Source organism: Pundamilia nyererei, unplaced genomic scaffold (genome assembly GCF_000239375.1).
Source record: "Pundamilia nyererei isolate P.nyererei 1_Seehausen unplaced genomic scaffold, PunNye1.0 scaffold00020, whole genome shotgun sequence".
Taxonomy (NCBI): Eukaryota; Metazoa; Chordata; class Actinopteri; order Cichliformes; family Cichlidae; genus Pundamilia; species Pundamilia nyererei.
This window is the reverse complement of record NW_005187421.1, coordinates 2,366,600-2,378,854: the sequence shown is the minus strand read 5'-3', so window position 1 is coordinate 2,378,854 and position 12,255 is coordinate 2,366,600. Positions and strand designations below refer to the sequence as shown.

General features: G+C 38.7%; 1 long non-coding RNA gene across 1 annotated transcript in view; it reads right to left on the bottom strand.

Annotated features, from left to right (window-relative positions):
- Positions 1-358: 358 nt before the first annotated feature.
- Positions 359-12,255, bottom strand: part of LOC102201101 (uncharacterized) — a 29,811-nt gene continuing 17,914 nt past the window's right edge. Inside the window, exons 2-4 of the long non-coding RNA XR_311553.1 lie at positions 3,429-3,499; positions 581-637; positions 359-447 (exon numbers count right to left, since the gene is read on the bottom strand). This is a non-coding gene — a long non-coding RNA (uncharacterized LOC102201101). The remainder of the gene's footprint in view (positions 448-580; positions 638-3,428; positions 3,500-12,255) is intronic.

Here is a 12,255-nt window from a genome sequence, read left to right as displayed (position 1 = left end):
CAGCAGTCAAACACTGTGTGTGTTTTGTGCTTACCACAGTTGTGCCAGCTTTTTCAAAATGGATCCAACACACACACACACACACACACGCTCTCTGAAAGCTGTCAATGCAGCTTTCTGATCACATTAACCCTCCAAACAGATAGCTCACAGGAGGAAGCATGTAAGCATCACCACTAGTGCCTTGCTGGCTCTCTCCAAACTGAAGAAAATGCTTTTAAGAGCTATTCCAGCTTTTGTTGACAATTTAGATCAGTCACTTATTGAATCGCACTGAAATATGACTGGATATAATTTCTATGTTCGCTATCCTTCAGTTGTGCTATAGAGTGATCTGCCTCATACTGCTTCTGCACTTTAATGACATTTATTTTTATTAAGTCACTGGGGTTACTCTTCTGTACGCAGTTGGCATGTTTCTTCCCATCAATAACACCGATTTGTATCCTGAAGAAAAGGGTGCTTTGATTACAAAGAACTGAAAATACTGTTACATTGTCTACCCATTGTTTTTTTTGCTTTGTTCATGCGGCTCTGGACAAATATTATGAATACCCAAGCAGACAGAAACAGTACTTACTAGTATAGCACTTCATTGGCCTCATGTCTCTCATAACGCACCGTCTCACACATGATCCTGCAGAGAGAGAGAGGGAGAGAGAGGAAACAGAGGGAAGAAAGAATCACAGTTAGGCCTCATATTTGTGTTTGAGTGAATTTATGATTAAATGTTATCAATGTTATGTTATTATAAATCTATAACTAGCAAATTTCTGCATATCCTAGAGTCACCTTTAGCAACAGTCACTGACAGTCAGAAAGCCTGCTGCTGATTATAATTAAAATTTAGAGTGCTGGGAGTTATAAAGAGTTGCAAGGTTGTCCATGTTAACCGGTTCACAGCGTATGGTTCTGGTTGTTGCAGTGCATTATGGTCTATCGAGGCTTTTGCTGATAGGTGAAGTGAGTTGTTTTTGCCTCTTTATTTTCTCATTTTTCTTGGTTAAATTACACTTGGTATATAACTGGTATGACAAATCTTCTTTTCTAGGCAGATCTACAACATAAAGACTGCAGTCCTTGTTCCTTATAAAATATGGTGATCTTTATCCTCAAACTGCAGAGAAACATTTGTTTATGTCAGGGCATTGAATTTGCTGAAAATTAAAGCTTTACAAATCTCCTTTTTTATTTGGGTATGCTTTATAGTATTTAAACGTACTGATCACCAATTACATAATTGTTACTTTTAAACTTAATTCAGTAAAATATTTACATTTGCATCTGGAAGATTCCTTTCTAAAGAGGTAGGTTTTACGCATCTACGTTTAAGCTAAGCCACTGCAGTGATTTACTTTCTTACTTAACAAAAGAAGAGTGAGTATGTATTAGTATGTCCTCTAAAATAAAGCACACATTGACTATGTGGTCCCACTGCACCACTGGTTAAATGGTCTTTTTCTCAATTTTTACCCAGTTGTACTTTTACACATTTATTTATTAATTTTTTTTTAACAGTGTCAAACATGATCTGCATGTCTTATGCACGATTTATAGTCCAAGTGGATGTCTGTAGCAAATATGAAGGAATTCCCTGAAGGAATTCTGATATATCCAGCTTCTGGGCCTGGGAAGAACAGACAGTCTGGCATTCTTGTTGCCTGTACAGAGGCAAAAAAATATATTTGATAATATTATAATCTGTAAACATAACTCTGCCCTGAAAAATCCAGCCTCACAGCTTCTTGTATTCTTTTTGTGCAGCAAGTTTTTTTTTATAACTTTATATATATTTCATTTTTTTATGTTCTAAATTCTGGAATCGAAACATTTTCACTTTAAGTCCATTCATGTCAGGCTTTCCCCAGATGCCTGTATAGAGAAGACAAACGCTCTTCAACAGTACATGCAAACCACTGTAGTAAACAGTAACTGATCAAAACACAAGCGCTTTCAAAAACAGCTGCGGGTGGACAGCATGTTGTAGCCTCTTTATACAAAGACCTAAAAACAATCCCAGCTCAAGAAAAACAAGTTACTGTGAAAAAGGATCACAGAAGAAAAACAACACATTCCTCCCAAAATGTTCAGACAACAGAAGTATAATATAATCCCATCGTTAGTGGGATGTCTGGCTAGAAGCTTTTTTTTCCTTTTCTTTTTTTTTTTTAAAGTTACTGAAACTGAAGTTGGCAAAAGGGGTTGGTCTGTGGGACTACGGGGACATTCCTTTTCTGTACGATCCAAAACAAGGAGGAGGGAGAGGGGTTAGTGCTGGAGGCCTCTGAGGGGTCACACAGTGGAATGTTCTAGCTCGCGGGTCATGCACCGCCACATTGTTCCCTTGCTAGTATAATCCACATGTATGCACACGAGGCATGCTGGGAACAGACTTCTGACATGCAGTGTTTGGAAAGTGTGTGCCAGGCAGAGAAGATGGAGGAGCCAAAGGCAAACTGACGCATGAATAGTAGAGCAGGGAGGGCTCATTGCTTCAAGGTTTAAGCAGAGTATGGCCTCACGGGGACCCGGTCAGGTATAGGTACAGATTATTAGGGGAAAAGTGCAACAATGACTTCGCTTTAGTCATTTAGTCAGTTTACAGTTTAGTCATAGCAGATATTTTAGATGCTGGCTAAAGTTTCAAACAGAGATTTATACAACTGGGAAGAGAAAAAATTACTTCTGCAGTTTTAGAAGCTTGGCATGGATAAGTGGTATTGAGGCTGGTAATAATCAAGATTTAAGAGTCTGATGGCAAGTATCATTTATTTTTATCTGGAGGAGAAAAGTCCTTTTATTTGTCCTCTTGAGAAGACAGAGGAGCCAAAATGGCTCATTTCAGCTGGTGCACCAACTCAAACCATCGAGATCCATCATAAAATAAGCTGTATGTCAAAAACTGAAAATGAGAAAAGCAGGTCAACTTTAAAGAAATATTACAAAATACATTCTTGACTGAAATGAGAAGCTCACTAAAATGTAGTGATATTTATGTCCATTTGTTAAAAATGACGTTCCAGCCAGTTAATATATGAAGAATGAACATATGTTATTCTGTGTTATGAAGAAAGACTCAAGGGCCAGAAGTACTTAAAACTGAATAATAAATATGCTGGTTTAAGATGCTAGAGACCGACCATATATTATAGTAATAACTGCACTTGTAAATTATAGTCTAAAAAATAAATTCCAATAAGTATGCTGCTGGACGGTACACTGGCTCCTGGATTACAAAAAAATAGAAGTAGCTCAATAGCATACAGCATAGCTAGTGGTTGAATGTTAATTTTCCCACCCCTGACAACAATGCAGCATACACTGAGGAGTTGTCACCACGCATTCATTTGAATTTTAAATTCATGCAATGGGAATATCAAGCTTCAGGAAATGTTAATCAAGTACAGGGGAGGTGTGCAGAGACTCACCTCAACTGGTGCTCTCGCAGGTTGGATAAGGCCTCCATCCCATGGAGATAAGAGTAGACGATCTCCAGGTCCTGAAAAAGAAGAACATACATATTTTAGCTTATTGATCAGAGAAGTGATCGATAGAAAATTAACTGGCAGTAGCCACACCAAACAAACAGTTTCTACTCATAGTTCCACCAACTTCAACTCTAAGTTGTCCAGGGTTTGGACCAGTGCTCAGATAAAATATGACTTAATGTCTCTTTGCACTCTGGAAGTTGATTAATTACAATTTAGTGTGAAATGCATGAAAATGTGAAATAATGTGAAAATAAAATGGTAGTTGCAGCTCTAGCTTCAAAGTGATGGCACAAAAGGGTCGTTCATCTTCGTCATCGGTCCATTCAGCCATCCTTTTCTTAATAACCCCCCCTTCCTATTTTCCATTTTGTCTGTAAAATATTACAAAATTATGAGAAATGCTCAAAACTGTTTCCAAAAGTGACAGTCAATGTCTGTTATATCAAGAAAATAATCCAGAAGTCAAAGAAACTTTTACTGTATAAAACACAGAAAACCAAAAGATTATTGAAACAATGGAACCTGTAAATTATTGATTTCCTTCTTTAACAAAGGCTTTAAAAGCTCAGGCCACACTGATTGCTTAAAAAGAAGCCCTTACTCAATATTCAAATCAACCAACCGCAACATTACTTATTTTTTTAATTGAATAAAATTGAAACAGATTTAGATCCAACAAAATTATTCACCATTATTCACTTTCAAGTTGAAATTTCAAGGTAAATTCAGACCTTTTTAAGGAAAGTAAGACAAAAATTGCATTGTTTGGTTAAGTTTAAGAAGATTATTGTTATGTAAATTGGCCAGTGAGGCTAGCGAAGCCTCCTTTGTCATCCTCATCCACAGGATTCCTCTCAGTATATTACAAGCCTGGCAGGCCACAGGACAAATCGTCATAACTGCTTTTTCACACATATAAAGAACATGAAAAGGGGATTTTTGATGTGTAAAGCACAGCCTCAATGATGCACTCCCAGTGCACAATCTAAAATGTGTACAGAGGGACAAAACAACAGCATTGTGTGCTGGAAAAATCTCACAGTGGTGAGACTAAAGACATTTGAGACTCATCCAAAATGAATTTGAATTTTCTATGGCCTTTTATTAGTAAATGCATACTTTGAGACATTTTAAGACTTTTTAAGAGCCCATAGACACCCCATTAAAATGCTGATCATTGATGCTGCAGCAGACAAACAGGGTACTTGAATGGCAGACAACATTTCACACGGGCAGTGACATTGACTTGCATAAGCGAACACTGGAATAGAAAGCAATAAAGCACCTCACATAGGAAAAAAAATGATAAAAAAAAGCTCCACTGAATAACTATAAACTCCCAATTCAATTACTTCATTAATTGACCCAGTGACTGACTCTCAGATTGTCTGGCATGAGTCCAAGCCAGAGGTGAAACAAAGTGGCCCTCACTGAGAGCTGGCAGGCTGCACAGCTACTCCACTGTCTACTGGCACACACTGGGGCACGGACTGTGTGTGCGTTTGTGGTGCATTGCTGGTCGAAGCCACTGGGCAGCCTTTGTCGGCGGCAACTGGAGGTGGATATGCCGACAGCAGAGTGACGGGATAACAGAGAGCCTGTGTTAAGACCCGGCCAGACACACAAACACGCGCATGAAGCGACACAGAATGGACACACTGTGTCTGGGTTATGTTTCTGAGAGCAACAACGATCAGCTTATTGAAAATTTTATGAAATACTGGTCACAAATGCTGAATGACACAGTTTGTGCTGAATTGGTGTCACAAAATGTGTCAGCAGAGGAGGAGGGGAGCGTCAGAGGAGCCTCAGTGTTACAAGCCTTTGTATAAACATTTCTTTTGTTTCAAGTGAGTAATTTTAGCATTTTTATCATCAAAACTATAAGCAAAATATAGAAACTAGAGTCGTTTGGCCCAAAGCTGGGCTACTAGGTAGAGTTAAGTCGGAGCAAAAATTTACAAAAATAAAAAATAAAATAAAAAATGTATAGGAATAAAAAACAAAAAAACATCCATCCATCTTCCTCCATTTATCCGGGGCCAGCAGCCTAAGCAAAGAAGCCCAGACCTCCCTATCCCTAGCCACCTCTCCTCCAGCTTCTCTGGGGGAACACAGCCATATGGGAGGGGCTTGGATGGGGCCGTGAAAAAAAACACACACAAAAAACAAAAACACAAAAAAACAAAAAAACAAAACATAGGTAAGCAAAAGAAATGGGGGGAAAAGGAGTAATTAAACTCTAAAAAGGAAAAAGCAAAATGAGCCAAAATGTTCTGCTTTTTAATCCATTTATTAAGTTCCAAGTTAAGCAGCTGATCCCGAAAAGATCCAACTCTCAGCTAAGAGAAAGTGAGGTTAAGCCTGCAATCTTTACTTACAGTGATTCCCCAGTGCTGTCAATAAATATTCAGGCTTTCATGAAACACCACATATATATCAAGTCAGCCCCAAACTGTTTTTAAAATTTGGGTTTGGTCTTCATAAAACGGACACAAACAGAAACTCGATTTACCCTGAGGGTTGCCTAGCCCTATTACATCACACTCTGATATCCCCACTAACCAAATCCTTATGTTCACTGTGTCTGTGGTCAGAAACACAATGAACAGGAGTCACGGCATAATGATCAGACGTCTACTGCCACCTACTGGCTGGAAGGAGAACTACAACTTTGATTCACCAGGTTCACCGAGGGCACAAAGGTACACCCTCATTCAAATAACACAAACCCGCACTTATTTAGTTACTGAAGATAATGAAAAATATTCTCTGAATTTGGCCTAAACCAAAACAAATTTTTATGAAAAAATAATTCAAATCTTCCCAAACTGCACATCCTTGTCAGCCAAACTCATCCTATGTGCTACCTGCACAGCACAAAAGCAGCAACACTAAAGACATTTCTTTACATTACGTTAAAGAAAACTCTAGTTTTCTTTTACAGCCTTTTGTTGCAAATTCTGTAACATTGGGTGTGTGCATGACCTTCTGACACATTAGGTCATTATATTTATAATGCATGTTGGTGGCTTTGCAATGGTAAAAGCACAAACCCCGCAACAGCAACATCGCCACTACAAATACCTCTAAACAGGAACTTGGTTGCATTGTTTGCATTATTATCTTGGTTTGGGGAACATTTAGCATATACTGGGTTAATAAAAAATAAAATACTAATAATAACTGCTCTAACTTAAGCATAGACACAGAATTCAAACCAAAAGACACCACTAGATGGCAGGGTTGCAGGGTTTTCTTAAACCTCCTTTTCACAGTGACATAACGGTGAATAAAACAGCGCCACTGAAACACCGCCTAGCAGAAAGAAATATGCAGAACCATCAATTGTGGCTTCAGTCTCAAATATTTTAGATTGACCGTATGGAAAGAATGTAATGGACCCCATCTTTTCCACTCCCTGAGCCTTACATTTTCCGGTTGGATTTTCTTTCTAATACTGGTCTCTATTTACACTGAGCCAAACACGATCACCACAAAGTACACAGGAAAACGATAAATGAAAGTTTCAGAGTGCGGACCATGGCATCAAATTCAAACCAAACGGTGCTTTTTAATAAAATTCATTTGTTTTATTTCACTATTTGAAGCCTTTGCACAGACTTGTAAAAGCTGATTTTATTATCACTCTTTCTCCTAGATCCAAAATCAAAATGAAGGCCCTTTGATATAAACTTTCATCATTTAGGTGATGCTTGCTTCATGCTCTTTTACTGCTCTGTTGATGCTTCGTCTCAGCCACTCTCTCCTCGAACAGAGACAGGAAGGAAAGAGCAGTGGGCAGCAGAAACTAGGACATGCTGATGAAGGCTGCGTCTAGCCAAAAATTCTCCTCATTGTTTGTCTAAAGACAAAGCTTGTTCATTTTTTTTTTTTTAAAAAGAAAAGAAAAAAAACCTCAAAAACTTCTGGCAGCTCAAACTCCCAGGCTGCACTCAGTGACGCCATCTAATCCCTCCCCCTTCCTTTTCAAAACTAATCCTTCCAAGCACACAGGTGGCCCCCACAGGAGGAAAAACATACCAAGATGCTGTTTGTGCTCTGTAAAGCCCCGGGGATGCTTCAAAGCTGTTTGTGCAAAACTAGCCACGACGTTCCTCACATACCATTTACATACTGCCACTGAACCTCTTTGTGAAGTCCCTCAGTTATTTCCCTGATGCAACACAGTATGTCATCACTCTACAGAGTCATTTGTAAGACAGATGGTAGCAGTGCAATGCAGTAAGACGAGTGGAGGCATTTCCTATCCAGGATACAAATTAAACAATAGCAGGCCTTGTCTTCCTAGTTTTAGGCTTGCAAACACACACACACACACACACACACACACACACACACACACACACACACACCCCGCAGCTTCAATTTTCCGCCCCTTATGTAAGGCCCCAGAGGGAAAGGGTGCACTGTCGGGCCTATTGCCAGCCTTTTGAGTGGCAAAGCATTCAGTGTGCAGAGGGAGGTCAAGGAAGTTGTGATGTTTTTCCTGCCTTATTTTCACTGAGGTTTCGCATTGCCTAAAACAACTGGAGGTTGCAGTAAAAACAAATGCAATACGTTAGGAAAAAGATAATTCCAAGAAACGGCTGTATCGGTGACCTGAGGGGTAAAAGAATTGTTTTGCTGCATAACACACATGACACAAGTGACGGGAAAGCAAAACACAATTTATTTTAGACCTAAAACTCTTGAAAACTATGCATAGCACGAGACGGTAGTGCGTACAGCATTTCCTTGATATCAACCTCATGTCTTTGGCAACAACAGTCGAGACGCCATTTATTTATTTTTTGTTAATCAACAAGTCAATTAAAGGACTAATTTATGTGCTTGCAAGTCTGACAGAACAAATTCCTTTCTGACAGGTTTTACCACATCAGGTACCATCTCATGACCTCATCATGAAGGAATGAGCTCATTCCTCCGTCAGACTGAAAGAGCAGGCATGTCACTGGTGCTTTTTGTTCTCAAAAACAAAGATGCTTAAATTCATTAAAATGATATGATAGGTGCAGAATGGACAAAAGAAGCACCCATTAAATTTTAACATGGATCTGGGTAACTCCATAAAAATAAATAAAAATCAGTACATTGACCTCGGTGAAAGATGTTCTCAGGTATTTTAGTGACTAAGCTGTCAAATGTGATTAAATTGTAGTATTAATCACTTAAATATCTTTTGGATTACCTCAAACAGCTCTGCATCCGAAACGACAGTTAGGGAAAACCTCCACCTTTCTTATCTCTTAACACCACAGTGTCTGTTCAGCACACAGGAAGCTCTCCTTTGGTCAGGCCCTTTCACTGTGACTAAAATGGCCAGTCCATTTATTCAACTGGCTCTGGCTGAGTGCAGATAGCAGACCTCTGCATTCATCTATCACCCACTGCAGAGAAACATCAAAGAAAGGGGCTGAAACATTTCAAAAACAATGAGACGCTGTGGGAGAGGTAAACAAAAGAGGCTCTGGTAGGGAAGCAAAGGACATTTCTGATGCCCGAGTATCCTGATGGATGTTCAGATAGTTTTTTTTAACAGATTCATGTTTATGTAGAACCCGTTTTTTCAAGTTAACAGCAAGTGTCCTTCTTAAAAAGGGAACCTAGTCTTTCCAGATCCATATTCTTGAGTAGCATTGCATGATTTCATGATGACAGTTTTATCCTTACTTATCTTATACTTGGTGCTGCCCTTTGTTACTTCTTTTAAGATGACACTTTTCTGACTATCGAACCACCCTAGATGAAGCTTAGAAGGGCAGCTCATTTCTCTCAAAGCAATGGATTTCAGACAGCTGCATAATATCAGAGTTTTGGTTATAAACACATAAACACATGCAGATGATTCAAACTTTCAAACTCTATGGATAGAAGCATTTGTTATTACAGGATAAAAGAAATCTGGTTATATGTGTCAACAGAGTGAGCAAACTGTAGATAGTGATGCTATGTTGATATATTGTAAAGAAATGAGCAATTAAATGTAAACCCATAAAACCAGACACACGACTGCTTGTTCAGTGCTTCGCTGAGTCGCCCAGCACAGTAAATCAATGATAGAGTCGCCTTTGTTAACATTTACATCTTCAAGCTGTCGCTTTTAGTGCCCGCAGGCACTCGTCTTCACTGCCCGACAAGAAAAATGTTTTGCATTGATCCTCAGTTTATTTTGTTTTTATGCTTTTGTTTAAAGGGAAGAACTGTTCTGTGATATGTTGTTTAAATACAAAAAAAGCTGAGAGAACTGAGATTTCTGAAACTAAAATGTGGAGCAATACAAACCACAAAAAAAAAAAAATTCAATTCATGTACCCTGGCATTCTGAGGATAGCTTTCAGGTACCACAGCATATTTCTGCTATTTACCTGTGGGGCAAAACCCTGCTTGCAAAGTGCATATTTGACAGTCAGGAACATGCCTTCTTCCTCAACTTTCAGCATTGTTTCTGTGTTAACTTGCCCCCTGTTACACAAATAGCAGATGGAGCAAGCATCTATTCTACTCTGATTAGTTTTTATTATTTGGCATCAGAGGATTACCGTTTTTTGATTAATCAGTTAATCTTTTACCAAGCCAAATATCCAAAATAAAACCACAAGCTGTTCTCAAATCGTGACACATGAATTGTGTTTTCTGTGATGCCAAGTTGAATGTAAATCAATATCAACCAGAAAGGAAGCAAATCCTCATATCTGAAAATATTTTTTGTCATTTTCTAACCCTGTAATTAAAGTAACCGACCATCTTACATAAATTTAAGTAAAAGTACACTGATTAAGCACCTTTATAATCAACTAACATTTTAATGGATTATTAATTTAGTCTCCAAATTTGTGAAAATGCCAAACAGGTATGTTTTTGTTTTGTTTCTTCTTAGCCAGTGTCTTAGCTCTTGTTATCAAGCCAATGTACAGAGAAACAGAGGCACAGCAAGTGTGAGAGAAATGGCCACCTGCTGTGGAGCATATGTACTTTTGTCAGCACTGCCAGGCAACTTGTAAAGAACATGTCTGAATAAGTTTTCACAGTGACTAACATCTCACTGGCAAGCTGTGGAATTTGGCAAATCCTGATCTTTCATTCTGTCCTGGGTGGTAGTTTCGAGGAGCAACCCGTGCTCAGAGTACAAATCGAGCTGTACGAGCACACCAACATCTTAATTACGGTTGCGATTAGTCGCTATAATCGATGATGTCGACCATAAAAATTCATCGACGTGGAATTTTATTGTCGATGCGTCATATGCTAAACCGATGTAAATGTGTTTTTCACTTACCAAGAAAGAAAACTTTCCCTGGAAAGTGCTGACAAAGTGTGTGAAATGTCAGAAGAATCTGAATGTGGGATTTTAAATAATGCAACTTCAGACCATCAAGACTGCAGTTTCTAATGTGCAGGCGACAAGCTGCAGCTCTGTTCTCTCTCATTATGCTATCCCTGTCTAAGATGCTTACCATCTTGATCCCTGGCAGCCAGAGAAGCAAAGGCTGTCCTAATCACAGCAGTTTGCGCAGGGAGGATTTGTTGTTGTTCTGTTTCAGAAAATAGCTGCAAAAAGCACAAATTAATCCCCCACGACTTGGGAAAGAGGACGACCTAGTTTTATAACAATCGCTCATTTGTCACCACGGGCTGAGCTTCTCTCGCCATACCTTCACCCTGTGAACTTTACTGCGACCGCTTCAAGGTTGGAAGCAGACAACAAAGATTTAGTATGCAAAAAAAGCCCATCGGGGTTGGATACCATAATGACGACGCAGGAATGCAACTCGCAACTGCTCGAACTGTGATACAACTTTTTTCTTTCTTTTTTTAAATTTATTTTAGACATAACCAGATAGCGTCTTTCCTAAAGCTTGCTCTCATTCAGTCAGTCATTCAGGTATCAGTTCTGTGTAGCCGCATACCACATCATGATCCGCAGCATTCCTTGGAAGTTTTGACCCATTCCAGGTTTGCCCCGCTGTGTCCCCCCACATTGAGAGAAGAATCAGTTACAAAGACTTTGCAGGGGTCGTCTTATGTGTCAGGTCGGGGTGAGGCTTGCATTCCTCACATGGCGCTGGCTAGATATCTCAGTGACCACACCACACAGACACACACAAGGTTCAAAGAGGCCATCTCAGTCATGCCCCTCATCCCCTACTCCTCACTAACCTATGGCAGGTACTATATGGCATACAGGAACCATCTGAGTAAACCATCCATGAAGGCAGAATTAAAGAATTTTAGCATATTTTAGTGTTAGATGTGTTAAATGACTCCAAACCAACTGACTTAATACGTTTTCTCATGTTTAAATACTACTATATGTGTAATTGTAAACAAAAATGACACAAAATGCTACATTTCGGCTTTTGAAACCATGAAAACATACAAATCAAATAGTATTTTGAAAATCATTAGAAGACTTGAAATTTTAAAAAAGAAGAAAATAACAAAAAGAAGACAAGCTACCATAAGTAACAAATGAGTATTAATTAAAACTCCATAATTTCAACAATATAAATCACATTATAACATTATTCAACTGGTTAAAGGGGACAGAAAACAACACCAAATCTTAACAAAAGGAATCCAATTTCTTTTGACTATTTTCTGCTATTTTTAATTACGTGTTTAACTCAAAATAATATTCTATTTACAGCCCTAATTTTCAAAACCGTGTCATGTCTTTCAGGTCTTATTTTAATAAAGTATTAAGCTCAACAGCTAAATGTCACTTTCATTAAAAACAAGC